This window comes from Arachis ipaensis, chromosome B02, assembly GCF_000816755.2.
Source record: "Arachis ipaensis cultivar K30076 chromosome B02, Araip1.1, whole genome shotgun sequence".
Classification (NCBI taxonomy): domain Eukaryota; kingdom Viridiplantae; phylum Streptophyta; class Magnoliopsida; order Fabales; family Fabaceae; genus Arachis; species Arachis ipaensis.
Window position 1 is genome coordinate 98045355 of NC_029786.2, and position 19257 is coordinate 98064611.

Sequence of the window (19257 nt, forward strand, 5' to 3'; positions counted from 1 at the left end):
ATCGTCCTGCACTTGTCCTTCCATTGAATTTTTGGTGATTGGTTGCTCAACTGAAATATACTCATCTACTCCCATCTTTACTCCAGCATCTTTACATAACAGGGAGATCAAGCTTGGATAAGCCAATTTGGCATCTTTGAAGTTCTTGTTTGCAATTTTGTAAAGCTCACAAGAAATCAGCTGATGAACTTCCACTTCTTTTTCCAGCATAATGCAATGGATCATCACTGTTCTTTTGATGGTAACTTCAGAGCGGTTGCTAGTGGGCAGTATAGAGCGCCCAATAAAGTCCAGCCAGCCTCTGGCGACTGGTTTGAGATATCCTCTCTTGAGTTGGTTTGGGACACCCTTTGTGTTGGTTGTCCATTTGACTCCAGGGAGGCATATGTCCTCTAGGATTTTGTCCAAGCTCTGATTTAGTCTCATCATTCTCCTATTAAAGGAGTCTGGGTCATCTTGCAATTGAGACAGCTTGAAGATCTCCCTTATTTTGTCAGGGTGGGTGTGAACAATCTTCCCTCTGACCAGAGTTTGATAGTCATAGAATGCGGTTTCAACTATTCTCTGCCTGTCTGTTTGCCACAGATTAGAGTAGAATTTCTAAACCATGTTTCTTCCCACCTTTGTTTCAGGATTAGCTAGGACTTCCCAGCTCCTGTTTCGAATTTGCTCTTGGATCTCCGGATATTCGTCTTCTTTCAGATCGAATTTAACTTCCGGGATCACTGACCTTAGACCCATTATTTTGTAGTAATGGTCTGAATGTTCTTTGGTTAAGAACTTCCCTTGATTCCAAAGTGGTTTTAGAATATTCTCTTTCTTGCCTCTTGAGTTGGTTTGTTTTCCCTTAAGAGCCATGATCTTGGTGGGTATTGGCTTAGTGATCACGGATAAACATACCAAACTTAGAGGTTTGCTTGTCTTCAAGCAAAAGAAAAGAAAGGAGAGGGATAGAGGGAGAGCCAAGTTTGAATTGTGGAAGAGAGGGGGAGGCCGAATGAGGATTTAAAGGGAAGGGGGTGGGTTTTCGAAAATCTTTTAAAAAGATATGATAAAGAATGTGATTTGAAAAAGATAAGTAAGATAGGAAAAGATGTAATTTAAAATTGAAAAGATATGAAAGATATTTAAAAAAAAGATAGATTTGTTCTAAAAATATTGTGAATATTTGAAAAAGATATTGATGAGTTTGAAAAAAAATTTTTGAAAAAGATAGATTTGTTTTGAAAAAGATTGGAGAAGAGGTTGAAGAAGAATTGAGAAAGATTTAATTTTAGGATTAAGATAGTTTAAAAATTTTTGGAAAAAAGTTTGAAAAATGAAGGTATAGGAACATGTTTATGCAAGAAAAATGAATAGAGATATGAAATTTTGAAAAAAAAAAAATCAAGTTGGGAACAAAAACTTCCTCCCCTTGACGAATGGATTTTTGACGGTTTAGAATTTCACAATTGAAATCTCGTTGTAAAGTATAGCTTCTAAACCAACAATAATCCTTTCATACAAAAATTTGTTTGTCACAAGTAACAAACCCCTAAATTCTATAAACCGAAGTATTTAAACCTCGGGTCGTTCTCCCTAGGAATTACAATGAAGTGTCTTGTTATTGGTTATGGATTGTATTTTGGGGTTTTGGGATAAGAGACATGAAATGTAAATGACAATGAAAATAAACTAACAACTAAAAAGCACTTGGCAAGGTTGTGAGAATTAGAAGTCCTATCCTAGTTATCCTCCTCGATTGTGACCACAATTGTCCATTGCTACCACTTATTTAACCTCTAATAATGGAGGAAAGTCAAGTGGATGAATCAACTTGATTCCACAAGTCCTAGCCAACTCCCAAGGAAAAGACTAGCTTTAGTGGTATCCAAATCAATTAGCAACTTCTAATTGTCAATCAATAAAGGAATTAGATAACTCAAGCGTCACTAATTACTCTACCATAGCCAAGAGGAACAAAACCTATACTAAAATCCAACCAAGCATTTCATCAAACACTTGGAAGGCATAAAAGAAAAGCAAAGTAAATTGATAACAAAAATAGAATCTAACAACAATTATGGCAATGAATTAACAACAACAATCAAAAGGAACACAATTATTATGAATTACCTCTAATTGAATTGAAAGAAAATAGAAGGAGCAAAAGTAGATCTACAACAAAACATAAGAACAACATAAAGGAAATTACAACAAAAGAATAGAAGAAGAATGAAGGTAACAACAAGGAATTGAAAGGTAGAAGGAGATGAAAGCATGAATTAAAATCTAGATCTAAGGTTATTGAACTAAACCTAATCCTAATTCTAGAGAGAAGTGAGAGCTTCTCTCCCTAGAAACTAACTCTCACTACTAAACTAAGCTAAAACTAAACTAATGATAACAAGTATCTAAAGTATGAAAGTATGAAAAGTCTCCTCCTTCCCCCTTCAATCCTTGGCTTAAATAGCATCAGAAATGAGTTGGATTGGGCCCACCAGGCTTCTAAAATCGCTGGCCACGAGTTGCATTAAGTGGGTCATGTGCCACCATCGGCGCATCCGCGTACCGTGCGCGTGCGCGCCCCTATGCGCAATGAAAATATGGTAAATCTTATATCGTTTCGAAGCCCCGGATGTTAGCTTTCTAACGCAACTGGAACCGCATCATTTGGACCTCTGTAGCTCAAGTTATGGTCGTTTAAGTGCAAAGAGGTTGGCTTGACAGCTTTCCGGTTCTTTCATTTCTTCATGAGTTCTCCCACTTTTCATGCTTTCTTTCTTCATTCCCTTGATCCAATCTTTGCCTCCTAAACCTTAAATCACTTAACAAACATATCAAGGCATCTAATAGAATCAAGGTGAATTAAATTTAGCTATTTTGAGTCCTAAAAAGCATGTTTTCACATTCAAGCACAATTAAAGGAGAATATACAAAACCATGCTATTTCTTGAATAAATATGGGTAAAAGGTGATAAAATCCCCAAAAATCAATACAAGATAAACCCTACAAATGGGGTTTGTCAACCTCCCCACACTTAAACCAAGCATGTCCTCATGCTTAAGCCAAGAGAGAAACAAAGGGTATCAACATTTATTCAATGAAATCTAACTAAATGCAACCCAAACTATATGCAATTATCTACATGAATGCAAGTGCTTGGTCAAAATAAATCAATTCCCAAGAAACATATATGCACAAGGGCTAAGGACTAGCAAGTCTAATCCACAATTAAATTGAGTTATTAAATATTTTTACAAACTTGCATGAAAAATGATGATCATAGGTGAAAACATGTAATTGAGCATCAAACCCTCACCGGATGTGTTTGCACTCTATTCACTCAAGTGGTTTAGGATACACATTAGCATAAAAGCTATGTCACAAAAGAAGCATGCACTTCACTTATCCTAGTGTGCTTGAGATGCTTTAAGTAAGCTTGTAAGGTAAGACAAGCATTAGAGAAGCATGAAAGCATTCAAGTCAAACATATGGATGGATATAGTCATGAACACAATGCATGAAGGTAAATGCACAACATCATCCATCAAGAGGGTGCCTAATCGAGGGAAAAGGATCCAAATCACATGGTGGCTAGCTACAACATGCAATTTAAAAGAGTTATAAGCTCGAAGACAATTCTCATCACTTGGTATTTTTTTTCAAAAGGTAATCATGAAGAACTCAAAACCAAGTAACAAAATATAACCTCAATCATAGAATCCAACAAAGATTATCTAAAAACATTCATGCTAAAATAGCATTTAGGCGATAAGGGATATAGCAATGTATAGTAAACAAAGTCAATACTCCAACGCTTATGATGAAAAGAGAGAAAATAAAATGAAAACTAAACTAAAACTAGCTAATCAACTAACCAACTAACTAATTAACTAACTAAAATAAATGGTTATTCATGGTGTTTGGAAGTGTTGGATGAGGGGTAGGAGAAGGGAAGAAGAAAGGAGAAGGAAAGAATTGGAAAGAGGAGAAGAAAAGAAAAGTGGATGGGAGAAAGAAATCCGCGCGTACGCACACATGGCGCGCGCGCGTCGTTGGCTTATTTCGAGAGTGACGCGTACGCGTCATGTGCGCGAGCGCGCAAATAGGTTTGTGCCAGAGGCACAACGTTGGCGCGGCGCAGGCACAACTCTCTGGAAAATGTATGGAGGTTGGAACTTCTCAATCCGCGCGTACGCACGCATGGCGCGCGCGCGTGGATGGTCGAAAATGCTGAAAGTGCGCGTACGCGCCATGTACGCGTACGCGTGGATGGTGCTCTGTTTTTCAAAAAATTTTTCTATGTTTTTGCACCAATCCAAGCATTCCAAACCTCCAAACAGCTACCAAAGTACCATAAAACCTTATTTAACATACTTAAACTACCAAACATACTCAACTAACTAAACAAAACATGAAATTAAGCTAATTCTACCAATATATACAAAAGAGAAAATGAAAGGATTTTACCATGGTGGGTTGTCTCCCACCTAGCACTTTTGTTTATTGTCCTTAAGTTGGACTTATGGGGAGCTCCTCTCAAGGTGGCTTGTGCTTGAAGCTATCCTTGAACATCCACCAATGCTTGAATCTCCAATAAGCTCCATTCTTCAATTTTAATATCTTCAAGCCTTGATGGAGTTCTTCACAAACCATGGGCTCCCAAAATTGATCCTCATGTGTTCCCGGATCCCATATCTTATTTCCACACCCATCTTCAAGTTGATTATCATTGTTCCATTTGGGTGGCATGACCTTAGGATTCTCAATAAAGTGACCAAACATTCTCCTAGACCCAAACAATCTAGCTCTACACCAAACCTTGCAATTAAGCTTTGAACATGCAACCATAATGAGCCTAGGATAATGTTTCCAACCACTAGCCATTTCCTTTTTGCTTTTAAAGCCACAAATATGTCTAAGTTGACCATCCGTCTCAAGCAAACCATATTCAAGGGGAATAATAAAGCTTGAGTATAAGGAATTTACCCACTTGAATGAAAGAATGGATGGTGGTGGCTTGGGGAGAGGTATCTCCAATGTGCTAGCAAGCTTTACTCCCTTGTGTTCTTCCTTGTTAATCTCCACCTCTTCATAAGCTTCTTCACTTCCAATCCTTTGTTCATTAATTTCATCTAACTCTTCCCCATCACTCAAATCATAAATGGGAGGTTGAGAGAAATCTACCTCCACATCACTTTTAAATTCATTGGGAGAAGGTTCTTCAAATTCAAAGGATTCTTCACCAAGAAGATTGGATGCATGATCTTCATCGCCAAGGGAACTCAATTCTTGCTTCACTCCTTCCAAGTCTTCATATGGGATATGCCTCGGAGGTTGTGCACATTCCTCCTCAACATCAACTTCAATCTTCTTGGAGGAGTTTTCTATAACTCTAGGTTCCCATGGAGGTTCCGCATCTCCTAAGTCTTCAACCATTTCTTCCTTTTCTTCAATAATCATAGGCTTCTCCAATTGTTCTAACACAAAGTAGCATTCCTCCTTTTCCATCGGAGTTTCCAATCTTTCCTTCATGCTATGCTCTTTAATTGGTTCTCCACATGTGACCATGGGAGTTCCTTGAGTGTCCAAAAGTTGGGATGCTAGCCGGTTTACCACCTCATCCAAGGCGGTCATGAATTGTTGCACATCCCTTGTCATCTCCTCTTGTCCTTGAAGAAGAACATCGAGGGTTTCATCCATTAGAGGTTGGGGTGGATGGGAGGGTTCATCATATTGGAGAAAGGGTTCATTATAGGAAGGTGGTTCTTCTTGGTAAGGTGGTGGTGTGTATTGAGGTGGTTCTTGGGAGTGGTAATCTTGAAATTGTGGTTCCATGTATGGCTCATATGGTTCAAAAGAAGGTTGGTATGGTGGGTGAGGATCATGGTCATATGGAGGTGTTTGTTGAAAATAGGCTTGTGAGTGTGGTTGAGGTTCATGTTGAGGATATGACTCATAGGCATATGGTGGTGGTTCTTGAAAATCACAAGGAGATTCACCATAGCTATTAGATTGATATGCATCAAAGAATGGCTCTTCTTCATAGTGTATTGGTGGAGGTTGTTGCCATGAGGATTGATCATATGCATATGGCTCCTCCCACCTTTGGTCATCCCATTCTTGATACACATCTTCATTGTAGCTCCCATCACCTACAACATAGTTGTAATCACACTCATAGCCAAAGTGAGAATTCATAGTGAAAAGTAAAAATAGGAAGCAAAAGCTAACAAGAAATAATGAAACAAAGTCCTAGAACTAGCAAAAACTAACAAGCAATCCAAAAATCAAGCTATTCACAATATTCACATATATACAATAACCAATAACATAACATCATTGCAACTCCCCGGCAACGGCGCCATTTTGACGAATGGATTTTTGACGGTTTAGAATTTCACAATTGAAATCTCGTTGTAAAGTATAGCTTCTAAACCAACAATAATCCTTTCATGATGGAAGAAGAATGAATGTAACAACAAGTAATTGAGAAGATAGAAGTAGAAGAAGATGAATTAAAATCTAGATCTAAGAACTAAACCTAATCCTAATCCTAATTCTAGAGAGAAGTGAGAGCTTCTCTCTCTAGAAACTAACTCTAACTACTAAAACTAAGCTAATTGGTAACTAACATATGTTTTCCCCTTCAATCCTTGGCTTAAATAGCATCAGAAATGAGTTGGATTGGGCCCACCAGGCTTCTAAAATCGCTGGCCACGAGTTGCATTAAGTGGGTCATGTGCCACCATCGGCGCGTCCACGTACCGTGCGCGTGCGCGCCCCTATGCGCAATGAAACTATGGAAAATCTTATATCGTTTCGAAGCCCCGGATGTTAGCTTTCTAACGCAACTAAAACCGCATCATTTGGACCTCTGTAGCTCAAGTTATGGTCGTTTAAGTGCAAAGAGGTCGGCTTGACAGCTTTCCGGTTCTTTCATTTCTTCATGAGTTCTCCAACTTTTCATGCTTTCTTTCTTCATTCCCTTGATCCAATCTTTGCCTCCTAAACCTTAAATCACTTAACAAACATATCAAGGCATCTAATAGAATCAAGGTGAATTAAATTTAGCTGTTTTGAGTCCTAAAAAGCATGTTTTCACATTCAAGCACAATTAAAGGAGAATATACAAAACCATGCTATTTCTTGAATAAATATGGGTAAAAGGTGATAAAATCCCCAAAAATCAATACAAGATAAACCCTACAAATGGGGTTTGTCACCCCTCCACAATCCTGGCGTTAAACGCCCAACTGCTGCTTGTTTTGGGCGTTTAACGCCCATCTGTAGCCTCTTTTGGGCGTTTAACGCCCAACTGTTGCTTTTGGCTGGCGTTAAACGCCAGAAATCTTTCGTCACTGGGCATTTTTCTGAACACCCAGGATGCTGCAGGTATGGCGTTAAACACCCAGAAAGGTATCATTACTGGCGTTCACGCCCAGTAGATGCTTCTTTTGGGCGTTTAACGCCCAAATATACCTCTTACTGGTGTTTTCTTGCTAGTGAGCTCCTTCTCCCTGTTTTGTATTCTGAATTCTTCTGTAACCCTGTGAACTTATGCAATTGATTCTTTACCTTGAAGATTATTTATATTAAACTTGTATAATAAAAAAAATAAATAAATAAATAAATAAAAAGCTTTGCTAATGGCTTGGTTGCCTCCCAGCAAGCGCTTCTTTATTGTCTTTAGCTGGACCTTGCTGAGCTTTTATTCTAGCCTCAGCCTTGAGTACTCTTACTCAACATTGCCTTCAAGATAATGCTTGATTCTCTGTCCATTAACAATGAACTTCTTATTAGAATCAATGTCTTGAAGCTCCATATAGCCATATGGTGACACACTTGTAATCACATATGGTCTCCTCCACCGGGATTTCAGTTTCCCGGGGAATAGCCCGAGCCTAGAGTTAAATATTAGAACCTTCTGTCTTGGTTCAAAGACTCTAGATGACAGCTTTCTGTCATGCCACCCCTTTGCTTTCTCTTTGTAAAGCTTGGCATTTTCGAAAGCAGTGAGTCTGAATTCCTCTAGCTCATTCAGCTGGAGCAATCTTTTTTCTCCAGCTAACTTGGCATTAAAGTTTAGGAATCTGGTTGCCCAGTAGGCCTTGTGCTCCAGTTCCACGGGCAGATGGCAGGCCTTACCATACACAAACTGGTATGGAAAGGTCCCTATAGGAGTCTTGAATGCTGTTTTGTAAGCCCACAGAGCATCATCCAAGCTTATCGCCCAATCCTGTCTACGGGTACTTACAGTCCATTTCAGGATTCTTTTTAGTTCTCTATTAGAGACTTCAGCTTGCCCGTTTGTCTGTGGATGATATAGAGTTGCCACCTTGTGACTAATTCTATACCGGACCATAGCAACTGTTTGTTGCAGAAGTGGGTGCCCCCATCACTAATTAGTGCTCTAGGGACACCAAACCTGCTGAAGATATGTTTCTGGAGGAATTTCAGCACTGCCTTAGTATCATTAGTGGGTGTGGCAATGGCCTCTACCCATTTGGATACATAGTCGACTGCCACCAGAATATAAGTGTTTGAGTATGATGGTGGGAAAGGCCCCATGAAGTCAATACCCCATACATCAAACAACTCAATCTCCAAGATTCCTTGTTGAGGCATGGCGTAACCATGAGGCAGATTACCAGCTCTTTGGCAGCTGTCACAGTTACATACAAACTCTCGGGAATCTCTATAGAGGGTAGGCCAGTAGAAGCCACATTGGAGGACCTTGGTGGCTGTTCGCTCACCTCCGAAATGGCCTCCATATTGTGACCCATGGTAATGCCATAAGATCTTCTGTGCTTCTTCTCTAGGCATACACCTTCGAATTATTCCATCTGTACATCTCTTAAAGAGATAGGGTTCATCCCACAAGTAGTACTTTGTATCAGTAATTAATTTTTTCTTCTGTTGCCTGCTGTACTCCTTGGGTATGAACCTTGCAACTTTATAGTTTGCAATGTTTGCAAACCATGGTGTTTCCTGAATGGCGAACAAATGCTCATCCGGAAAGGTTTCACAGATTTCAATAGAGGGAAAGGATGCCCCTTCTACTGATTCTATCCAGGACAGATGATTAGCCACTTGGTTTTCTATCCCTTTTCTGTCTCTTATTTCTATATCAAACTCTTGCAGAAGCAACACCCATCTTATGAGCCTGGGTTTTGAATCCTATTTTGTAAGTAGATATTTAAGAGCAGCATGGTCAGTGTACACAATCACTTTTCATCCTACTAAGTATGATCTAAACTTGTCAATGGCATAAACCACTGCAAGTAATTCTTTTTCTGTGGTTGTGTAATTTTTCTGGGCATCATTTAAAACACGGCTAGCATAATAAATGACATGCAGAAGCTTGTCATGCCTCTGCCCCAATACTGCACCAATGGCATGGTCACTGGCATCACACATTAATTCGAAAGGTAATGTCCAGTCTGGTGAAAGAATAACTGGTGCTGTGACCAGCTTAGCTTTTAGAGTTTCAAACGCCTGCAGACACTCTGTGTCAAACACAAATGGTGTGTCAGCAGCTAGCAGGTTGCTCAGAAGTTTTGCAATTTTTGAAAAATCCTTTATAAACCTTCTATAGAATCCTGCATGCCCCAGAAAGCTATGATTGCCTTAACATTGGCAGGTGGTGGTAATTTTTCAATTACCTCTACCTTAGATTGATCCACCTCTATTCCCTTGTTCGAAATCTTGTGCCCAAGGACAATCCCTTCAATCACCATAAAGTGATATTTTTCCCAGTTTAAAACCAGGTTAGTCTCTTGGCATCTTTTCAGAACCAGTGTCAGGTGATCAAGACAGGAGATGAATGAGTCTCCATATACTGAGAAGTCATCCATGAAGACTTCCAGGAATTTTTCCACCATATAAGAGAAAATAGAGAGCATGCATCTCTGAAAGGTTGTAGGTGCATTACACAGCCCAAATGGCATCCTTATGTAGGCAAATACTCCAGATGGACATGTGAATGCTGTTTTCTCTTGATCCTGGGGATCTACTGCAATTTGGTTGTAGCCTGAATAGCCATCCAAAAAGCAGTAATAATTATGACCTGCTAGTCTTTCTAGCATCTGGTCTATGAATGGTAAAGGAAAATGATCCTTTCTTGTGACTGTATTGAGCCTTCTGTAATCAATACACATGCGCCACCCTATAACTGTTCTTGTAGGAACCAGTTCATTTTTTTCATTATGAACCACTGTCATGTCTCCCTTTTTGGGGACAACTTGGACAGGGCTCACCCAGGGGCTATCAGAAATAAGATAAATAATCCCAGCCTCCAGTAACTTGGTGACCTCTTTCTGCACCACTTCCTTCATGGCTGGATTTAGCCGCCTCTGTGGTTGAACCACTGGCTTAGCATTGTCCTCTAATAGGATCTTGTGCATGCATCTTGTTGGGCTGATGCCCTTAAGATCACTTATGGACCACCCAAAAGCTGTCTTGTGTGTCCTTAGCACTTGAAGTAGCGCTTCCTCTTCTAGGGGATTTAAAGCAGAGCTTATGATCACCGAAAAAGTGTCACCTTCTCCCAGAAATGCATATTTCAGGGATGGTGGTAATGGTTTGAGCTTGGGTTTAGGAGGTTTTTCCTCTTCCTGAGGAAGTTTCAGAGGCTCTTTCAATTCCTCTGAATCCTCCAGATCAGGCTGAACATCTTTAAAGATGTCTTCCAGCTCTGATTTGAGACTCTCAGCCATGTTGATCTCCTCTACCAAGGAGTCAATAAGATCAACTTTCATGCAGTCTTTTGGTGTATCTGGATGCTGCATGGCTTTGACAGCATTCAACTTAAACTCATCCTCATTGACTCTCATGGTTACTTTCCCCTTTTGGACATCAATGAGAGTTCGTCCAGTTGCTAGGAAAGGTCCTCCTAGAATGAGAGTATCACTCTTGTGCTCCTCCATTTCCAGCACTACAAAGTCAGTGAGAAAGGCGAATGGCCCAACCCTGACAATCATCTCTTGAATCACGCCTGATGGGTATTTAATGGAGCCATCAGCAAGTTGGAGACATATCCGGGTTGGTTTGACTTCTTCAGTTAAACTAAGCTTTCTGATAGTGGATGCAGGTATTAGGTTGATGCTTGCCCCAAGATCACATAAAGCTGTCTTGGTGCAATTATCCTCTAATATGCATGGTATCATAAAGCTCCCGGGATCTTTAAGCTTTTCTGAGAATCTTTTCAGAATGACTGCACTGCATTCTTCAGTGAGGAGAACTCTTTCAGTTTCTCTCCAATCCTTCTTATGACTCAAGATCTCTTTCATGAACTTGGCATAAGAGGGTATTTGCTCAAGTGCCTCTACAAACGGAATCTTTATTTCAAGAGTCCTAAGATAGTCTGCAAAGCGGGAAAATTGCTTATCCTGCTCCTCTTGGCGGAGTTTTTGAGGATAAGACATCTTGGCTTTGTATTCCTCAACCTTAGTTGCTGCAGGTTTATTTCCTACAGAGGTAGTTGGAGAAGCCTTTTTAGAGGGGTTGCTATCAGCACTTGTGTATGTCTGATCCCTCACTGGCGTTTAAATGTCAGGGTTAGAAGCTTGATTGACGTTGGACGCCAACTTCTTACCTATTTCTGGCGTTTGAACGCCAGAACTGAGCTTCTATTGGGCGTTTGATGCCAGCTCCTTGCCTGTTTCTGGCGTTTGAACGCTAGAACTGCGCGTGGGTTGGGCATTTAACGCCAACCTTGCATCCTTTTCTGGCGTTTGAATGCCAAAGTTGTTCCTCTCTGGTCTCTTACTGTCCTCAGAGGGATTTTGGATAATATTTTGCTCATCCTCTGTCAGTTGTTCTTTTCTTGGCTTTCTACTGCTCTGAAGTGAGGTGTTTAATGTTTTCCCACTTCTTAATTGAACTGCCTGGCACTCTTCTGTTATCTGCTTTGATAACTGCTGTTTTGTCTGATTCAATTGTGCTTCCATATTTTTATTAGCATTTTTAGTGTCTTGTAGCATCTCCTTGAATTCTGATAGCTATTTTGTTAGAAAACACAATTGTTGATTGAGTTCAGCAACTTGTTCTGGAGGACTAAGTTCAGTAGATACTGCTTTGGCTTCTTCTTTTATGGAGGACCCACTACTTATGTACAGATGCTGATTTCTAGCAACTATATCAATAAGCTCTTGAGCCTCTTCAATAGTTTTTCTCATGTGTATAGATCCACCAGCTGAGTGGTCAAGAGATATCTGAACTCTTTCTGTAAGCCCATAGTAGAAGATGTCTAATTGCACCCACTCTGAAAACATTTCAGAGGGACATTTCCTTAGCATCCCTATGTACCTCTCCCAGACATTATAAAGGGATTCATTATCCTCTTGTTTAAAGCCTTGGATGTCCAGCCTTAGTTGTGTCATCCTTTTTGGAGGGAAATATTGATTCAGGAATTTGTCTGATAACTGTTTCCATGTTCTTATGCTTGCTGTGGGTTGGTTATTTAACCACCTTTTAGCTTGATCTTTTACAGCAAACGGAAATAGTAACAGTCTGTATACATCCTGATCTACCTTCTTGTCACGTACTGTGTCAGCAATTTGCAAGAATTGTGCCAGAAACTTAGTAGGTTCTTCCTGTAGAAGACCGAAATACTGGCAGTTTTGCTGCACCATGACAATGAGCTGAGGATTCAGCTCAAAATTGCCTACTTTGATGGAGGTATACAGATACTACTCCCATATGCAACAGTAGTGGGATTAGCATATGACCCTAGAGTCCTTCTGGACTGTTCATTTCCACTTAAATCCATGATGGATAAAATGGAATTGATATGAATTGCAAAGAAAATAAATTTTTGTTTTTATTTTATTGAAGTAGAATAAACCAAATTATTAAGATAAATAAAAATAATAAGATAAAATAAAATAAAATAATTAGAATTTAAAATGTAAATTTCAAAAACTTAGAGAAAAAATAAATTTGAAAGTGAAAATAATTGCTTAATTGAGAAGATCTGAAAAACTTTGGATATGATTTTTGAAAAAGATTTTGAATTTTGAAAAGATTTGATTTTTAAAATAAAAATCTGAATTTTTAAAAGTAATTTTTGAAAATTTAATTTAAATTAAAGAGAAAAGATATTTTTGAATTTAATGAGAAAAGAGAAAAACAATAAAAAGACACAAAACTTAAAATTTTTTAGATCTAATGCTCCTTATTTTTGAAAATTTGGAGGAAAAACACCAAGGAACACCAAACATAAAAATTTTAAGATCAAAACACAAGCAAGACTCAAGAACACCTTGAAGATTCACAAGAACACGAAGAACAAAAATTCAAAGACTCAAAGGACTCAAGAACATAAAAAAAGAACACCAAACTTAAAATTTTTAGAAAACTAAAAATAAACTTTCGAAAATAAAAAAAATAACAAGAGAACACCAAACTTAAAAGTTTGACACGAGATTTAATCAAAGAAAAATTATTTTTGAAAAGTTTTAAAAGGAAGATACCCAATTACCATGAACATAAGCACAACGCTCTAGCCAACTGAGCTATAAATTTAACGCGTTTTTAAAAAAAGGTATTTAATGTATATACATTTTTTTAAATACTGATAATTTGAAAATGCAAAAGAAAAACAAGAAAATACACAGAATCAGGAAAAACTAAAGATCAAACAAGAAAAATAGTAAGAACAACTTGAAGATCAAGAAAGAACAATGAACACAAATTAGAAAATTTAAAAGAAAATAAAAACATGCAATTGACACCAAACTTAAAATATGAAACTAAACTCAAACAGAAAAACTCACTTATTAGTTTATAAAAATTTTTGAAAAATTTAAAAAGAGAAAATAAGGATTAAAAAAAATTTCAACCAAAAACAATAATAGAAGACGCAATTTTAGTGACTCTAAACTAAAAAGATAAATTTTTCCTAATCTAAGCAACAAAATAAACCGTCAGTTATCCAAGTAATACCTTACGTGAGTAAGGGTCGATCCCACGGAGATTGTCGGCTTGAAGCAAGCTATGGTTATTTTTTAATTCTTAGTCAGGAGATCAATGATAAGAGTGATTATATTTATGAAGAGTAAAAAGCATAAATTAAATAGTACTTATTATGCAGTAATGGAGAACAGATTGAGGTTTTGGAGATGCTCTGTCTTCTGAATCTCTGCTTTCCTACTGTCTCCTTCTTCACACACGCAGGTCTCCTTCCATGGCAAGCTGTATATTGGTGGATCACCGTTGTCAATGGCTACCATCCGTCCTCTCAGTGATAATGGTCCAAATGCGCTGTCACCGCACGGCTAATCATCTGTCGGTTCTCACTCATGTTGGAATAGGATCCATTGATCCTTTTTGCGTCTGTCACTACGCCCAGCACTCGTGAGTTTGAAGCTCATCACAGTCATCCCCTCTCAGATCCTGCTCGGAATACCACAGACAAGGTTTAGACTTTTCGGATCTCAGGAATGGCCGCCAATAATCCTAGCCTATACCACGAAGACTCTGATCATGAACCAAGAGGCTAAGAGATACACACTCAATCTAAGGTAGAACGGAAGTGGTTGTCAGGCACGCGTTCATAGGTTGAGAATGATGATGAGTGTCACGGATCATCACATTCATCACGGTTAAGTACAAGCGAGTATCTTAGCATAGAAACAAGCGTGATTGAATAGAAAACAGAAGTAATTGCATTAATTCATCGAGACACAGCAGAGCTCCTCACCCCCAATCATGGAGTTTAGAGACTCATGCCGTAAAGATACAACGTAAAATGTGAAAATGTCATGAGATACAAAATAAATCTCTAAAAGTTGTTTAAATACTAAACTAATAACCTAGGTTTACAGAAAATGAGTAAACTATGATAGATAGTGCAGAAATCCACTTCCGGGGCCCACTTGGTGTGTGCTGGGGCTGAGACTTGAGCTTTACACGTGCCTAGGCTGTTTCTGGAGTTAAACACCAGGTTGTAACATGTTTTGGGCGTTTAACTCCAACTTGTAACCTGTTTCTGGCGTTTAACACCAGAATAGGGCAGAGAACTGGCGTTGAATGCCAGTTTGCGTCATCTAAACTCGGGCAAAGTATGGACTATTATATATTGTGGAAATTCCTGGATGTCTAGTTTCCAACGCAATTGAGAGCGCGCCATTTGGACTTCTGTAGCTCCAGAAAATTTATTTCGAGTGCAGGGAGGTCAGAATCCAACAGCATCTGCAGTCTTTTTTCAGCCTGTGAATCAGATTTTGCTCAGGTCCCTCAATTTCAGCCAGAAAATACCTGAAATCACAGAAAAATACACAAACTCATAGTAAAGTCCAGAAATATGAATTTTGCATAAAAACTAATAAAAACATAGTAAAAACTAACTAAATCATACTAAAAACTATGTAAAATCAATGCCAAAAAGCGTATAAATTATCCGCTCATCATCTTATCATTAAAAGCTGTTTGCAGTTTGCAATGGACTCTTATTACCGTTGGTTGTTTTGGAAACAACGGCTGTGATTTATTTGTAAGTGAAAAAGGTTTTATTAAATCTTTAAAGTATTTTGGAATTCTGGAAGTCTTAATTAAAGCTAGTTTAGGTTTATTGAAATGCGGTTTTTTTTAGATCAAAGGTTGAGTAAAAGAGGTTAGTTCACTTTTCATTTACTTTCTAAATTTGTCTCTTTGGGTAACAATGAGTGAGTAAAAGGAAAAAAATGTTCTGAAAGTTGAAGATGATGGTTCATATAATTGGGTTAATGAGGATATTAAGATCCGTGGGTCGTTATTTACTGATAACGGGAGTGTGAATGAAATAGATGTGTCAAAGATAGTGAGGTCTGGGTTTTGGGTAGAATTACTGCCATACATAAGGGCTGAGCAAGTGTTTCATAGAAAAAAGGACTTTGAGTATTTTTATATATATAGTTGCGTTCTTGAGAAGATGCATGTGAAATTGTCATTTACAGCTTTTGAATGTAATGTTTTGAAACAGTTAACTATATCCCATCTCAGCTCCATCCGAATGGTTGGGAATTTTTGAGATGTTTTGAGATTTTGATAGAATTTTTGGAAATAAAACCGTCTCTTGAACTGTTTTTCTCTTTGTTTCAAGCTAAAGGGGTTTGGAAAGGGGTCTGGGTGAATTTGAATAGTTCCCAAGATTTTCGATTTTCAAACTCTATAAGTCTTCCTTTAAGAATTTTAAAAAAATATTTTTGAAAGTGAAATCTGTAGGCGAGGATTTTTCCTTTTATTTAGACGGGTATTTAGGAGAAAATTTTCTGATGTATTGGTGTTCACAACCGCAACATATACTCGGTCCGGAATAGATTACTCCTTGGAACGAGTGTATAATAGGCTATCTTGTTGAGTTTGTTGATAGAGGAGATTTGATCTCTATTTTTGAGTTACTTCCTTGGCAGGAAGATAAGACATCGGTTGTGAATTACCTTGATGAGAGCATGTTGAGTTGCTCCTTTTTAGTGGATTGTTGTTTTAGCTCTTTGTTTGACACTATTTGATTTTTATTTCTAGTGGCAAATATCCTGGCGTATCGGCAACGAGCTTGAGGGCTCGGCTGAAGATGAAGAATTTAGATAAGGAGGATTCATGTTCAAATCCAGAAAAAGTTGCCGGTGAGGGGGAGGTGAATCAACCAGCTCCAATGAAAAAAAATCTTTTTTTAAGAAAAGGAAGGTGGATGTGATTAACCTAGGAGATGAGATTGCTGAGAAGGACAGAGAGATTGCATTGGAGGAGCTTTCGGCTTTTGTTACGAAGCAAGAGAAACTTCATGGGTTTGCCGAAGGAGGTGATGGTTCTTCGATATGGGATAGAAAATTTCCTTTCATGGTAGTAGCTGATGAGGTTCTGCAATCTTTCTCTGACCAAGCTCTTATTGAAGAGTCTAGGGATGTTGTTGTTGAATAGTATTTGCAAGTATAAAAATTGATTTTATTTAGGTTAAATTACATAGTTAGTCCCTATACTTTTAGTGAAATTGTAAATTGGTCCCTATAGTTTAAAAGTTTGTAATTGGATCCCTGAAGAAAATTAAAATTTGTAATTGGGTCTCTACCGTTCAAACACCGTTTGATTTAACGGAATATTCCTCAGCATATTTACTATTTTAAACACGTGAGTTGCACGTGTTTAGCAGTAAGGACTAATTTACAGTTTTAGTAAAAGTATAGGGACCAACACTATAATTTAACTATTTAAAAATGACAAAAAAAATCCCTAACCCACCCTACTCCCTCCCCAGCCCTCTCACTATCACTTCTCCACTTTCCAAAATAGAGAAAAAAAGAGAAAAGAGCGTCATGAATTGAAGGAACACATTGCTCCTCAACTCTCCTCCGCCTCCAACCCTAAATGCAATAACTCTCGACTGCTCACAGCATCTTCAGCAGTGACGGGATCTTCGTCATCATCGTGCCGATTATGGAGGAGATGGCTGCCGTTGTTGTTGTTGTTACCATCTCAAGTGCTGTTTGGTTTATTATTATTATTGTTGTTGTTGTTGTTGTTGTTGTTGTTGTTGTTATTGTTGTTGTTGTTGTTACCTCCGATGATGAAGTTAGGATCGGTAGTGATGGCTGCAGTGACAGAATCAGCCAGGGATGGTGACTGTTGCTGTGGTTGATTGGATTCCTGATTGGGAAGAGGCAGCAATTTGTTGACACAATTGAAGACCGAAGAATTTTGATTGATTATGTAGGGTTTGAGTCTCAAAGTTTTGCGGGTGACCTTGAAAATTGGGTAACTGGAACAAAGGAACAACATTAAGAGGATGATGATGCCTGATTGGAAGAGTGAAAGTATTATTAGTATTATTTGATGATGATGAGTTTTGTGTGAGGTCCAATGTGACAGTTGGAAATGGTGCCGATCCTGAGAATGTTGCCATGCTTCAAGAAGTAGAAGAAGTAGAGCCCGATGGAAAAATAGCTCTTATTACTAGGAGGTTTGGGTTCATGATTCCATCTGCACTTGACTTGGAACCTGATAGTAACATGGTGGCAGCTGCTGTGGTGGTTGATGTCATGGCCATGGCTACCAGTGAAAAAGGGAGGGGAAGAGGGAAAAAGAAAGGATAATGGAAGAAAAGGAAAAGAAGAAGTGGACATTATGGTAAATGTGTATTTTTTTTACAGTAAACGTTATTCAGGACCTAATTACAAATTTTAATTTTCTTCAGGGATCCAATTACAAACTTTTAAACTATAGGGACCAATTTTCAATTTCACTGAAAGTGTAGGGACTAATTGTGTAATTTAACCTTTTATTTATTTGTTTTTGAAAAAACCAATCTATGTTTGATATAACGCGTATGTTGTAGGTTCTGGGTTTTCGTCAGGCTAGCAATAGTCGTAGTTGAGAAGTTCAGCATAAGAAGCTTTTGGAAAAGAGTGGAGAATTAGTTAGTTTGAAGGAAGAACTTGACTTGAAAGAAATAGTAATTAAGGAACTGAGAATGAAGTTGGCCGCAAAAGAAGAGGATTTGAAGTTGGAGAAGAGTCAGCATAATAATGACATATAAGCGCTAAAAAAAGAGATGACGAACTATCGCATATGAGGGATCAAATGATTGAGATAACAGTAAAAATGAAGGAAATGGAGAAGAATAAAGAGGTTAAGATTCTGGATGCTTTTGTAGAGGGTTTCGAGCGTGCGGTGACACAGGCAAAGTTTGTAGCTCCGGACATAGATTTTTCACAAATGGAGCCTGGAAAGGTAGTTCGATTGGGTGCTGTTGTAGATGATGATGATGATGATGCAGAGGAGGAAGGTGAAAATTTGAAGTAAATTGTATTTGGATTTTGAGCTTATGGTGTTTGTCAAGTTTTGTTGGCTTTTGTAATAGACAGTAGTGTACTTAGCTCTGTATTGAAAACATTCAACCAGTATTTTGATTATATGGTTTCCTTTTGGTGAATTGGAGTTTGTTTGAATGACATTGATATGGTTTTAGATTGTTTTGCCTCTAACAAATTTCTGATTTATTTGGTATATTGATAGTTTGATTTAGGCGATATTTGCCATTGGTATGTATGTCCCTGTTTATTAGGGATTTGATGGTAGAACGAGAGTATCTCATTTTTGTTTGATAGCTGATCTGGGCAAGTGTTTGAGCTTGCCGTTGATGAATTGTTCCCCATTACTGGAAGGGGTTCGATGGAATTGAATTTGTTTGTACGAGAGTAACTCGTTTGTTCACCTTTGTTTGGTGATTTGATAGTTATTTGTTTTTTATTGTGCATGTGTAAATAATAGTGACTGTAAGTAGTTTCGTATAGATC

General features: G+C 38.2%; 1 pseudogene; it reads right to left on the minus strand.

Annotated features, from left to right (window-relative positions):
• Positions 17287–18067, minus strand: LOC110268074 (annotated as a pseudogene).